This window comes from Macaca mulatta, chromosome 11 (genome assembly GCF_049350105.2).
Source record: "Macaca mulatta isolate MMU2019108-1 chromosome 11, T2T-MMU8v2.0, whole genome shotgun sequence".
Lineage (NCBI taxonomy): Eukaryota > Metazoa > Chordata > Mammalia > Primates > Cercopithecidae > Macaca > Macaca mulatta.
Window position 1 is genome coordinate 63,711,382 of NC_133416.1, and position 13,151 is coordinate 63,724,532.

A 13,151-nucleotide genomic window follows, 5' to 3' on the forward strand; every position below is an offset into this window, starting at 1 on the left:
CTCGCTCTGTTGCCCAGGCTGGAGTGTAGTGGCACGATCTCGGCTCACTGTAATCTCCGCCTCCCAGGTTCATGTCATTCTCCTGCCTCAGCCTCCCAAGTAGCTGGGACTACAGGCGCCCGCCACCACGCCCGGCTAATTTTTTTGTATTTGTAGTAGAGACGGGTTTTCACCGTGTTAGCCAGGATGGTCTCGATCTCCTGACCTTGTGATCTGCCTGCCTCAGCCTCCTAAAGCGCTGGGATTACAGGCATGAGCCACCACGCCCGGCCCCAGAAAATGCTTATTTCTTTTTTTTTTTTTTTTTTTTTTTGAGATGGAGTCTTGCTCTGTGGCCCAAGCTGGAGTGCAGTGGCCGGATCTCGGCTCACTGCAAGCTCCGCCGCCCGAGTTTACGCCATTCTCCTGCCTCAGCCTCCCGAGTAGCTGGGACTACAGGCACCCACCACCTCGCCCGGCTAGTTTTTTGTATTTTTTAGTAGAGACGGGGTTTCACCGTGTTAGCCAGGATGGTCTTGATCTCCTGACCTCGTGATCCGCCCGTCTCGGCCTCCCAAAGTGCTGGGATTACAGGCTTGAGCCACCGCGCCCGGCCAGAAAATGCTTATTTCTTAACTTGCATCTTAACCTATCGACAACACTTGACACAATTTATCACTCTATTCCTTGAGAAACTTTCTTCATTTGACTTACAGAATACCACACTCTCCTGGTTTTCTTCTCATTTCTATGGCCTCTCTTTTTCTGGCTCCTTTCCTGGTTTCTCCTCATTTTCCTGACCTCTAAACCTTGGAGTACCCCAGAACTCAGTCCTTGACCTCTTTTCTGTCTATATTTCTCTCTTCATAGTTTTATCCAGTTCTTGGACAGGTGCAGTAGCTCATGCCTGTAACCTCAGGCCTTTGGGAGGCTGAGGTGGGCAGATTGCTTGAGCTCAGGAGTTTGAGACCAGCTGGGGCAACATGGTGAAACCAAAATACAAAAATTAGCCAGGCGTGGTGGTGTGTGCCTGTGGTCCCAGTTACTCGGGAGGCTGAGGTGGAAGGATCACTTGAACCCAGGAGGCAGAGGTTGCAGTGAGCTGAGATTGCGCCACTGCACTCCAGCCTAGGTGACAGAGTAAGACTCCATCTCAAAAAATATATATATGTATATAAATATATATATATATAAATATATATATATCTCCAGTCTCATAGCTTTGAATAGCATCCATATGATGGAACTCTCAACTTGGACTGCCCTCCTGTATTTTAGATTCATATATTTAACATCACACCTGACAGTTCCATTTAGACATTAATTAGACATTTCAAACTTAACAGATCTCCTGCTTGTTCTTTTCCTCCCTGCCCTGCCAAAACTGTTCTCCATCTCAGTAAATGGCAACTTCATTCTTCCATATGCTCAGACCAGAAACCTTAATATTATCCTTGACCTTTTTCTCCCATAGCTCCATATCTAATGGTATACTACTAGTATCTACTTTATTGAGCTGTTAGTAATGAATGCCTGGCACATAGTAAATGATCATTAAGGTTAACGATTGGCTGGGTGCGGTGGCTCAAACCTGTAATCCTAGCACTTTGGGAGGCTGAGGCATGTGGGTGGATCACCTGAGGTCAGAAGTTTGAGGCCATCCTGGCCAACATGGCGAAACTGTGTCTCTACTAAAAATACAGAAATTAGCTGGGCGTGGTGGTGCACACCATAATCCCAGTTATTTGGGAGGCTGAAGCAGGAGAATCACCTGAACCTGGGAGGTGGAGGTTGCAATGAGCTGAGATCGCACCCTTGCACTCCAGCCTGGGCAACAAGAGTGAAACTCCGTCTCAAAAAAAAAAAAAAAAAAAAAATCCCAGCACTCTGGGAGGCTGAGGCAGGCAGAATACCTGAGGTCAGGAGTTCTGCCCAGATAATTTTTGTATTTTTTGTAGAGATGGGGTTTCACCATGTTGCCCAGGCTGGTCTTGAACTCCTGGGCTCAAATAATCTCCCCACCTCAGCCTCTCAAAGTGCTGGAATTACAAGCGTGAGCCACCATGCCTGGCCTGAGCTTCTTGAAAGAGTAGTCTGTATAGAGTCTCTGTTTCCTTACATCCCACTCTTTTTCTTAGTAAGATCCCTCCTTCCTTCCTTCCTTCCTTCCTTCCTTCCTTCCTTCCTTCCTTCCTTCCTTCCTTCCTTCCTTCCTTCCTTTTCTTTCTTTTCTCTCTTTTCTCTCCTCTCCTTCTTTCTTGTTTTTTTGTTTGTTTGTTTGAGATGGAGTATCGCTCTGTCTCCCAGGCTGGAATGCAGTGGCGTGATCTTGGCTTACTGCAACCTCCACCTGGCAGGTTCAAGCAATTCTCCTGCTTCAGCCTTCCGAGTAGCTGGGACTACACGCGTGCACCACCATGCCTGGCTAATTTTTTGTATTTTTAGTAGAAACAGGGTTTCACCATGCTGGCCAGGCTGGTCTGGAACTCCTGACCTCATGATCTGCCACCACCCCCTGCCGCCCTCGGCCTCCCAAAGTGCTGGGATTACAGGTGTGAGCCACTGTACCCGGCCTATTTTTATGTTTAATTGTGACAAATATACATAACATAAAATGTACCATCTTGAACTTTTTTTTTTGAGACAGAGTTTCACTCTTGTTGCCCAGGCTGGAGTGCAATGGCACGATCTCAGCTCACCGCAAACTCCACCCCCTGGGTTCAAGCGATTCTCCTGCCTCAGCCTCCGAAGTAGCTGGGATTATAGTCATGCACCACCACACCCGGCTAATTTTGTATTTTTTTAGTAGAGACAGGGTTTCTCCATGTCGGTCAGGCTAGTCCTGAACTCCCGACCTCAGGTGATCCACCCACCTCGGCCTCCCAAAGTGCTGGGATTACAGGCATAAGCCACTGCGCTGGCCTTTTTTTTTTTTTTTTTTTTTTTTTTTGAGACGGAGTCTTGCTCTGTTGTCCAGGCTGGTGTGCAGTGGCATGATCTTGGCTCACTGCAACCTCCGCCTCCCAGGTTCAAGTGATTCTCCTGCCTCAGCCTCCAAAGTAGCTGGGATTACAGGCACCTGCCATCATGCCTGGCTAATGTTTGTAGTTTTAGTAAAGATGAGGTTTCACTATGTTGGTCAGGCTGGCCTTGAACTCCTGACCTCAAGCAATCCACTCGCCTCAGCCTCCCAAAGTGCTGGGATTACAGGTGTGAGGCACCCACCGCGCCCGGCTCATCTTGAACATTTTAGTGTACAGTTTAGTAGCATTAAGTGCATTTACATTGTGCACAACCCATCTCCAGAATTCTTTTCATCTTACGGAACTGAAACTCTATACCCATTAAACAACTGCACATTCTCCTCTCCCTCCAGCCTCTGGCAATCACTGTTCTACTTTCTGTCTCGATGAATTTGACTACCCTATGTACCTTATGTAAGTGGAATCATACAATATTTTGGTGACTGGCTTATTTCACTTGGTATAATGCCCTCGTGGTTCATCTATGTTGTAGCATGTGTCAGTGTTTCCTTGCCTTTCACCCTGAATAATGTTTCATTGTATGTTCAGCATATAGCACATATTTGTTTATTCATTTGCCCATTGATGGATACTTGGGTTGCTTCTACCTTTTGGCTGTTGTGAATAATGTTGCTATGAACTTGAGTGTACAAAGTCACTCAAGTGTCCCTTTGAGACACTGCTTTCAATTCTTTTGGGTATATACCCAGAAGTGGAATTGCTACATCATATGGTAAGTCTATTTTTAACTTTTTCAGGAACCACTGTCCTGTTTGCAATGCTGCACAGGGTTCCAATTTCTCTGCATCCTTACCAACATTTGTTGTTTTCTGCTTTTTTTTTTTTTTTTTTTTGACAAGTAGCCATCCTGATGGGTGTGAGGTGGTATCCCATGGTTTTGATTTCTGTTTCTCTAATGATTAGTGATGTTGAACATCTTTTCGTATACTTATTGGTCATTTGTAAATCTTCTTTGGAGATAAGTCTATTCAAGTTCTTTGCTTATTTTATTTTATTATTTATTTATTTATTTATTTGAGATGGAGTTTTGCTCTTTTTGCCCAGGCTGGAGTGCAACGGCATGATCTCGGCTCATTGCAACCTCCACCTCCCGGGTTCAAGTGACTCTCCTGCCTCAGCCTCCTGAGTAGCTGGGATTACAGACATGCACCACCACGCCCAGCTAATTTTTGTATTTTTAGTAGAAATGGGGTTTTGCTATGTTGGCCAGGCTAATCTCAAACTCCTGGCCTCATGTGATCCACCCATTTCAGCCTCCCAAAGTGCCTGGAATTACAGGCGTGAGCCACCACACCCGGCCCATCTTTGGGATTTTGATAGGGATTACATTGAATCTGCAGATTACAGGCATGAGCCACCACACTCAGCCCATTTTGGGGATTTTGTTAGGGATTACATTGAATCTGCAGATTGCTTTGCATAGTACTGGTATCTTTTTTTTTTTTTTTTTGAGACGGAGTCTTGCTCTGTCGCCCAGACTGGAGTGCAGTAGCGCAATCTTGGCTCGCTGCAACCTCCGCCTCCTGGGTTCGAGCAATTCTCTGCCTCAGCCTCCTCAGTAGGTGGGATTACAGGTGCCTTCCACCAAGCCCGGCTAATTTTTGTATTTTTAGTAGAGACGGGGTTTCATCATCTTGGCCAGGCTGGTCTTGAACTCCTGACCTCGTGATCCATCCGCCTTGGCCTCCCAAAGTGCTGGGATTACAGGCGTGAGCCACCGTGCCCGGCCCTGATATCTTAACAATGTTAATGCTTCCAATCCATGAGCATGGAGTGTCTTTCCATATATTTGTGTCTTCTGCAATTTATTTTAGGAATGTTTTTAGCTTTCACTGTACAAGTCTTTTGCCTCCTTGGTTAACCTTATTCTTAAGCATATTATTATTTTTGGTGCTATTAGAAATGGAACAGTTTTCTTAATTTCCTTTTCAAATCATTCGTTGTTAATTATATAAAATTCAGAAATTCTTTTTTTTTTTTTTTTTTTTTTGAGACAGAGTCTTGCTCTGTTGCCCAGACTGGAATGCAGTGGAGCAATCTCAGCTCACTGCAACCTCTGCCTCCTGGGTTCAAGCAATTCTCCTGCCTCAGCCTCGCAAATAGCTGGGATTACAGGTGCATGCCACCATACCCAGCTAACTTTTTGTATTTTTAGTAGAGATGAGGTTTCACCATGTTGGCCAGGCTGGTCTGGAACTCCTGAACTGAAGTGATTTGCCCTCCTCAGCCTTCCAAAGTACTAAGATTACAGGCATGAGCCACTGCGCCCAGCCAGAATTCAGCAATTCTATAAATCTATTTTTGTGTATTGATTCAGCAAATCAGATATTGCCTTTCTGTTATAGAGGGTAAAGATTTATTTCTTTTAAACCCCATGCCCTTATGTTCTAGCCTCCCCTTTCTTCCCAACTTCTGTGTATAAGTTGTGTCATGATTTTTAGTTAAATCAGTATTCAGTATTTATATTATGATTTTATAAGTATTATTTCTAACTAAGCTGTATAATATGCTACGATAATAGTTCCTTTGTTCAATTTTTGTTTTCCCTGGAGTGAATAATTACCTTGTTTCTTAGTTTTATTTTATATAATAGACAGCATTTTTACATACCAGTTACTGTTCTTTTATTTTTTTTGAGATGGAGTTTCGCTCTTGTTGCCCAGACTGGGGTGCAAAGGCGTGATCTCGGCTCACTGCAACCTCTGCCTCCCAGGTTCAAGCGATTCTCCTCCCTCAGCCTCCTGAGCATACCAGTTACTGTTCTAAGCCCTTTATAAAATTTAACTCACATAAACCTAAAAACTGAGAGGCTAGATGTTTCATTACATTCCAGTGTCACTGGCCTTCTTTTCTCCAAAGTCCCACCTTATAGCTTTTAACTGTGTTGTTCCCTCTTTCTGGAACGATCTCTTTCATTCTCCGAATGATTAGTTTCTTCTCATCCTTGAAGTCTTTTGTACTTGAATGTCATCTTTCTGACTAGTCTAATGAAAATAGGCCACGACCTTCTTTTTTTTTTGGTAGCCCACTTATCACAGTGGTTAATTAATAAATTATTTTATGATTATTTGATTAATGTCTCTCTTCCCACTAAATACCCCTGAAAATTTCATTAGGGCCAAAACCATGTCTGGTTTAGCTAAGCATTTTGTCCTTGGTACCTGATGTAGTGTCTAGTACTCTAAAGTGGGCATTGAATATTTATTGAATGAATAGATGTCAGCTCCCTTTATGTTTCAGGCACCATGATAAGAGTTTTACATGTATGTATGAATGTATTTATGTATTTATTTGTATTTACATATATGTATTTATTTATTTATTTATTTATTGCAGAAGGGGATCTCACTTCCTCTCCCAGGCTGGAGTGGAGTGGTGTGATCATAGCTCGCTGCAACCTCAACCACCTGAGCTCAGGTGATCCTCCTGCCTTAGCCTTCCATGTAGCCGGGACTGCAGGTGTACACTAACACACCCAACTGATTTTTTAAAAATTGTTTTTTTAGAGACAAGGTCTCACTATGTTGCCCAGACTGATCTCAAACTTCTGACTTCAAGTGATCCTCCCACCTCAGTCTTCAGAGTAGCTGGGATTATAGGCAAGAATAACCACACCTGGCTACCTGCATTTATCTTAATCCCCACAACAGTCCTATTTCATAGGTGTTGTTAACTATCCCCATTTTATAGGTAAGGTCAAGCAACTTATCCAAAGTCACACAGCTAGTACAAGACAATGGTAGAGTTAAACCCAAATATTGGTTGTGCTCGGTGGCTCATGCCTATAATCCCAGAACTTTGGGAGGTCAAGGCAGGAGGATCACTTGAACCCAGAGTTCAAGACCAGACTAGGTAACAGGGCAAGACTAAGTCTCTACAAAAATTTCAAATAGTATCCAGGTGTGGTAGCATGCGCCTGTAGTCGAGGCTACTCAGGAGGCTGAGGTAGGAAGATTGCTTGAGCCCAGGAATTCGGGGCTACAGTGAACCATGATTGTGCCACTACACTCCAGCCTGGGCAACAGAGTGAGACCTTGACTCAAAAAAAAAAAAACCACACACCCCAAAAACCCCTAATTCTCTGTGACTTTTGAGCCAGTGTTTTAACCATTTTCTGTTGGTTAATGGGATTTACAGTCAAGAAAAATACTTTTTAAAAAATTGAGTAAACATTGATTCCTTGCCTATTCAGTTGCTGAATGAACAGTGAAAAATTAAGTAGTTATATAAAGAGTGAATCTGATTTTTCCTCATTTGTAAAATAAAGACATTAATTAGGAATGGAATTGATTAACTCAAATTGAATTACTATTAAATTATTATTTTACAAATAATAGGATTTGCAAACTGATAGGACTATACTCTTACCTTTACCCCATTATTTCAATTACCAAAAATAACATTTGCATAGCTCTTAAAGATTGTTGGGGTTTGAGGGTTTCAATCTGAAGCATTCCTCTTACTTCAATCCAGTTGAGAAATACGAAAAAAGTTTGACAGATGGAAATAAAGTAACACTGTTATTACTAATAAAACTAATCTTCAAGAAGATAGCTTATATTTGTGGGCTAGTAGATGTTCTAATACTGAATCCAGAATTAGACAGATTTATCCACCTAAATACAAACAGTACTTAAAAACCAGACAAAAACCTATGGACTTCTTCATGCGGGCACTTACCCTATAAAATTTGACCAGTTCAGAGTAGCAAAGCTGAGTGTGTACTCCCTGTAGCCAGCTGGATCTCAAAATAGGAAAGAAGGAGCTGTGTTTTTCTTCTAGTCACTAAGAAGGGAGGGGTGATATGCTAAACACTTGGCTGTCTACATTGAAAGAAACATCTGGAGTAGGGAATAAGAGAAGCAGCCTCAACCTCCCTGGCTCAAGTGATCCTCGCAGGGCAGCCTCCTGAGTAGCTAGGACTACAGGTGCACACCACTATGTCAGGCTAATTTTTAAACTTTTTCGTAGAGGCAGGGTCTCCCTGTGTTGCCCAGGATGGTCTCAAACTCCTGGGCTCAAGCAATCCTCCCATCTCCGTCTCCCAAAGTGTTAGGATTATAGCCATCAGCCACCATACCTGGCCTCTTTATTTATTTTTTAACCATCCCATATTTCATTTCTTTTTATTATTTTTATTTATTTATTTATTTGTTTGTTTGTTTGTTTATTGAGATGAAGTCTCACTCTGTCACCCAGGATGGAGTGCAATGGTACAATCTTAGCTCACTGCAACCTCCGTCTCCTGGGTTCAAGCAATTCTCCTGTCTCAGCCTCCAAATTTCTTTTTTAAAAAATTTTATATACAGACAGTATCTCACTGTGTTTCTCAAGCTGGTCTCAAACTCCTGGCCTCAATGATTCTCCTGCCTTGGTTTCTCTGTGTTGGTATTACAGGCATGAGCCACCACACCCAGCCCCATACTTCATTTCAAAGTGTCCATGAAGGCCGGGCACAGTGACTCACGCCTGTAATCCCAACACTTTGGGAGGCCGAGGCAAGTGGATCACCTGAGGCCAGGAGTTCAAGACCAGCCTGGCCAACATGGTGAAACCTCATCACTACTAAAAAACCAAAAAAGTAGCTGGGCGTGGTGGTGGGCGCCTGTAATTCCAGCTACCTGGGAGGCTGAGGAAGGAGAATCGCTTGAACCCAGGAGGCAGAGGTTGTGGTGAGCCGAGATCATGCCGTTACACTTCAGTCTGGGCAACAGAGCAAGACTCTGTCTCAAAAAAAAACAAAAAACAAAAAAAAGAAAGTACTGACAGTCACCATTTTTTTTTTTTTTTGAGACAGTTTTGCTCTGTGGCCCAGGGTAGAGTACAGGCTGGTCTCAAACTTCTGACCTCAAGTATCCACCTGCCTTGGCCTCCCAAAGTGCTGGGATTACAGGTGCATGCCACCACACCTGGCTAATTTTTGTATTTTTAGTAGAGACGGGGTTTCACCGTGTTGGCTAGACTGGTCTTGAGCTCCTGACCTTGGGTGATCCACCCACCTCAGCCTCCCAAAGTGCTGGGATTATAGGCATGAGCCACCATGCCCGGCCATAGGGTCACCTTTTAAAACCAGCTATAGGCCGGGCATGGAGGCTCATGCCTGTAATCCCAGCACTTTGGGAGGCCAAGGCGGGTGAATCACAAGGTCAAGAGTTCGAGACCAGCCTGACCAACATGGTGAAACCCCATCTCTACTAAAAATACAAAAATTAGCCAGGTGTGGTATTGAATGCCTGTAATCCTAGCTACTCAAGAGGCTGAGGCAGGAGAATTGCTTGAACCCGGGAGGTGGAGCTTGCAGTGAGCCGAGATCACACTACTGCACTCCAGCCTGGGCAACAGAGCGGGACTTCGTCTCAAAAACAAAACCCATCTATGCTGGGCAGTTATGCGGCATGTATTCTCTGCCTCAGGCTCTGTTTTAGAGATGCCTTTCTTGTTTTACATTGTTGTTTTTAGTAAGAGGAGTTGCAGGAAATATTTGTTTATTTCTCTTACATGATTTGAGCTTCAATAAAATATATTTATCTTGTGACTGACTTTTCTACCTGGAAATGAAGTAGAGTGATGCCACCTAGGCTGAATTCTGTGCCAGTTCATGGTAACTTCTGTTAACCTAACGTCTCAAGATAGTTTCAGTAGTTGGAATGTCTTCTGTCTACCCATCTTCATCACATTTTGTTGTTGTTGTTGAGACAGGGTCTTGCTCTGTTGCCCAGGCTGTAGTGCAGTAGTGCAATCATGGCTCAATGCATCCTCAGCCTCTCAAGTTCGATGATCTTCCCACCTGAGCCTCCTGAGTAGCTAGGACTACAGGCACATGCCACCATGCCCAGCTAATTTTTAATTTTCTTTTTTTGGTAGAGACGGGATTTTGCCATGTTGCCCAAGCTGGTCTTGAACTCCTGGGCTCAAGCAATCCACCTGCCTCAGACTACCAAAGTGTTGAGATTATAGGCATGAGGCACCACACCTGGCCCTCATCACATTTTTTTTGACTATATATTTAAATTTCAATAGTTTTGGGGGTACAGGTGGGTTTTGGTTACATGGATAAGTTCTTCAGTGGTGGTTTCTGAGATTTTAGTGCACCTGTCACCTGAGCAGTTTACACTGTACCCAATATGTAGTCTTTTATCCTTCACCCCCTTCCAGCCTTCCCTCCCAGTCCCCAAATTCCATTATATTACTCTTGTGCCTTCACATCCTCATAGCTTAGCTCTCATTTATAAGTGAGAACATATAATATGCAGTTTTCCATTCCTGAGTTACTTCATTTAGAATAATGGCCTACAGCTCCATCCAAGTTGCTGCAAATGACATTATTTTGTTCCTTTTTATGGCTGAGTAGTATTCCGTGGTATATATATACCACATTTTCTTTATCCACTTGTTGGTCGATGAGCACTTAGGTTGGTTCCATATCTTTGCAATTGCAAATTGTGCTGCTATAAACATGCACCTCATCACATTTTTATAACAGCTCTATTGAGATATAATTCACACATCATACAATTTAAAGTTCACACATCATACATTTAAAGTATAAAATTCAGTGGTTCTTAGTATATGCAGTTTTGCATCCACTACCATAGTCAATTTTAGAACATTTTATTATACCCCAAAAGAAATCCTACCCACTTACCTATCACCACTTAATCCTCCCATTACTCCTCTCCCATTGCCCTAGGTAGTCACTAATTTACTTTCTGTCTCTATAGATTGCCCTATTCTGGACATTTTATATAGATGGAATCATGCAACATGTGGTCCTTTGTTACTGGCTTCTGTCTCTTTGCATAGTGTTTTTAGGCTTACTTCACATTGTACCATGTATCAGTACTTTCTTCCCTTTTATGGCTGAATAAATATTTCATCATATGAATATATCACATTTTATTTATCCAGTTATCAGTTGATAAACATTTGTCTTGTTTCCACTTTGGGCTATTATGAATAGTGCTTCTGTGAAATTTGTGTACAGGTTTTGTGTAAGCATATTTCTTCTCTTTTTTTTCTTTTCTTTTTTTTTTTTTTTTTTTTTTTTGAGACAGGGTCTCACTCTGTTGCCCAAGCTGGAGTGCAGTGGCAGGATCTTGGCTCACTGCAATCTCTGCCTCCTGGGTTCAGGCAATTCTTGTACCTCAGTCTCCCGAGTAGTTGGGATTACAGGCATGCACCGCCACACCCAGCTAATTTTTGTATTTTTAGTAGAGACAGAACTTCACCATGTTGGCCAGGCTGGTCTTAAACTCCTGGCCTCAAATGATCCAACTGCCTCAGCCTCCCAAAGTGCTGGGATTACAGGCTTGAGCCACCGCACCTGGCCCTGTGTGGGCATGTTTTCAATTCTCTTCGGTGTATACCTAGCAGCGGAGTTGCTGCGGTAACTCTATGCTTTAACCATTTGAGGAACTGCCCAACTGTCCTCCAAAGCAGCTGCATCGTTTTGCAATGCCATAAGTGGTATATGAGGTTTCCAATTTCTTTACACCCTTCAGAACTTGTTATCTGTCTTTTTTATTATAGCCATTCTAGTACGTATGAAGTGATAGCTTGCTGTGATTTTGATTTGCATTTCCTTAGTGACTCTCCATTAAAAGTTTATTATTCTGGGCTGGGTGCGGTGGCTCACACCTGTAATCCTAACACTTTTGGAGGCTAAGGCGGGTGCATCATTTGAGGTCAGGAGTTCAAAACCAGCCTGGCCAACATGGTGAAACCCCGTCTCTACTAAAAATATTTTTAAAATTAGACAGGCATGGTGGCGGGTGCCTGTAATCCCAGCTACTCAGGAGGCTGAGGCAGGAGAATCGCTTGAACCCAGGAGGCAGAGGTTGCAGAGCCAAGATCGCGCCGCTGCACTCCAGCCTGGGCAACGACAGTGAAACTCCATCAGAGAAAACAAAAACAAAAAAAGTTTATTGTTCTGGCTGAGAATGGTGGCTCATGCCTGTAATCCCAGCACTTTGGGAGGCCAAAGTAGGAGGATTGCTTGAGTCCAGGAGTTTGAGACCAGACTGGGCACATAATGAGTCCCTGTCTCTATTTTTCAAAAGTAATTAATTATTGTTCTGCTTATCCTTTCAAGGCCCAAGGGTCTTTTTTGAGAGACTTCACCCTCAGGAATTAATTGTGTCTTCTTTCATATTCTTATACCATTAGTACAAATATTTTGTTCTGACTTTTCTTTTCTTTTCTTTTTTTGAGACAGTTTCACTCTTGTTGCCCAGGCTGAAGTGCAATGGCATGACCTCAGCTCACTGCAACCTCTCCCTCCCAGGGTCAAGTGATTCTCCTGCCTCAGCCTCCCAAGTAGCTGGGATTATAGGTGCGAGCCATGGCACCCAGCCCATTCTGCTACTTTTCTAGATCGTAAGCTCTAGTTTGTGAACTTGTTAGTGACTCCTTGTGGATGTGCATTTAAATTTATTATGTACCTCCCTGTGGAGTGTGTTAATAAATAAATATATTATGAAATATTTCACTCATACGCCATTCATCTGTGAGTCCCCACAGCATCAAGCAGTGTTTATACATAGTTGGTATTCAAATATTTCCTTGGCTGGATGTGGTGGCTCACACCTGTAATCCCAGAACTTTTGGAGGCCGCTAAGGTGGGCAGATCACATGCAGTCAGGAGTTCAAGACCAGTCTGGCCAACATGGTGAAACCCCATCTCTACTAAAAATATAAAAATTAGCCAGGCATGGTGGCACATGCCTGTAATCCCAGCTCCTTGGGAGGCTGAGGCAGGAGAATTGCCTGAACCCAGGAGGCAGAGGTTGCAGTGAGCTGAGATTGCACCACTGCACTCCAACGTGGGCAACAGAGCGAAACTCTGTCTCAAAAAACAAACAAACCAACAAATATTTGCTGAATGATTGAAATAGTGCAAAGGATCTCATGGGTAATTATTATGGGTTCTGTTACTTCTCAGAGAAAGTGAACTTTCTCTTATTAGGTGATACAATGACTTGGAACCCAGGAAATAATGTATTTTAGGCAAATGTTCAGATATGTTATATGTCCTGGAGACCACTGGCTCCAGTAATATGTCTTGTGGATCATCCGCATTCCAGTTGCATTAGGAATTTTGATGTTAGGCCGCTGGATTGTGTATCTGTG

The 13,151-nt window shown here is 43.2% G+C and overlaps 1 protein-coding gene across 41 annotated transcripts in view; it reads left to right on the plus strand.

Annotated features, from left to right (window-relative positions):
- Window positions 1-13,151, plus strand: part of RBMS2 (RNA binding motif single stranded interacting protein 2) — a 98,045-nt gene that overhangs the window by 17,023 nt on the left and 67,871 nt on the right. The gene's annotated exons all lie outside the window — the stretch shown is intronic.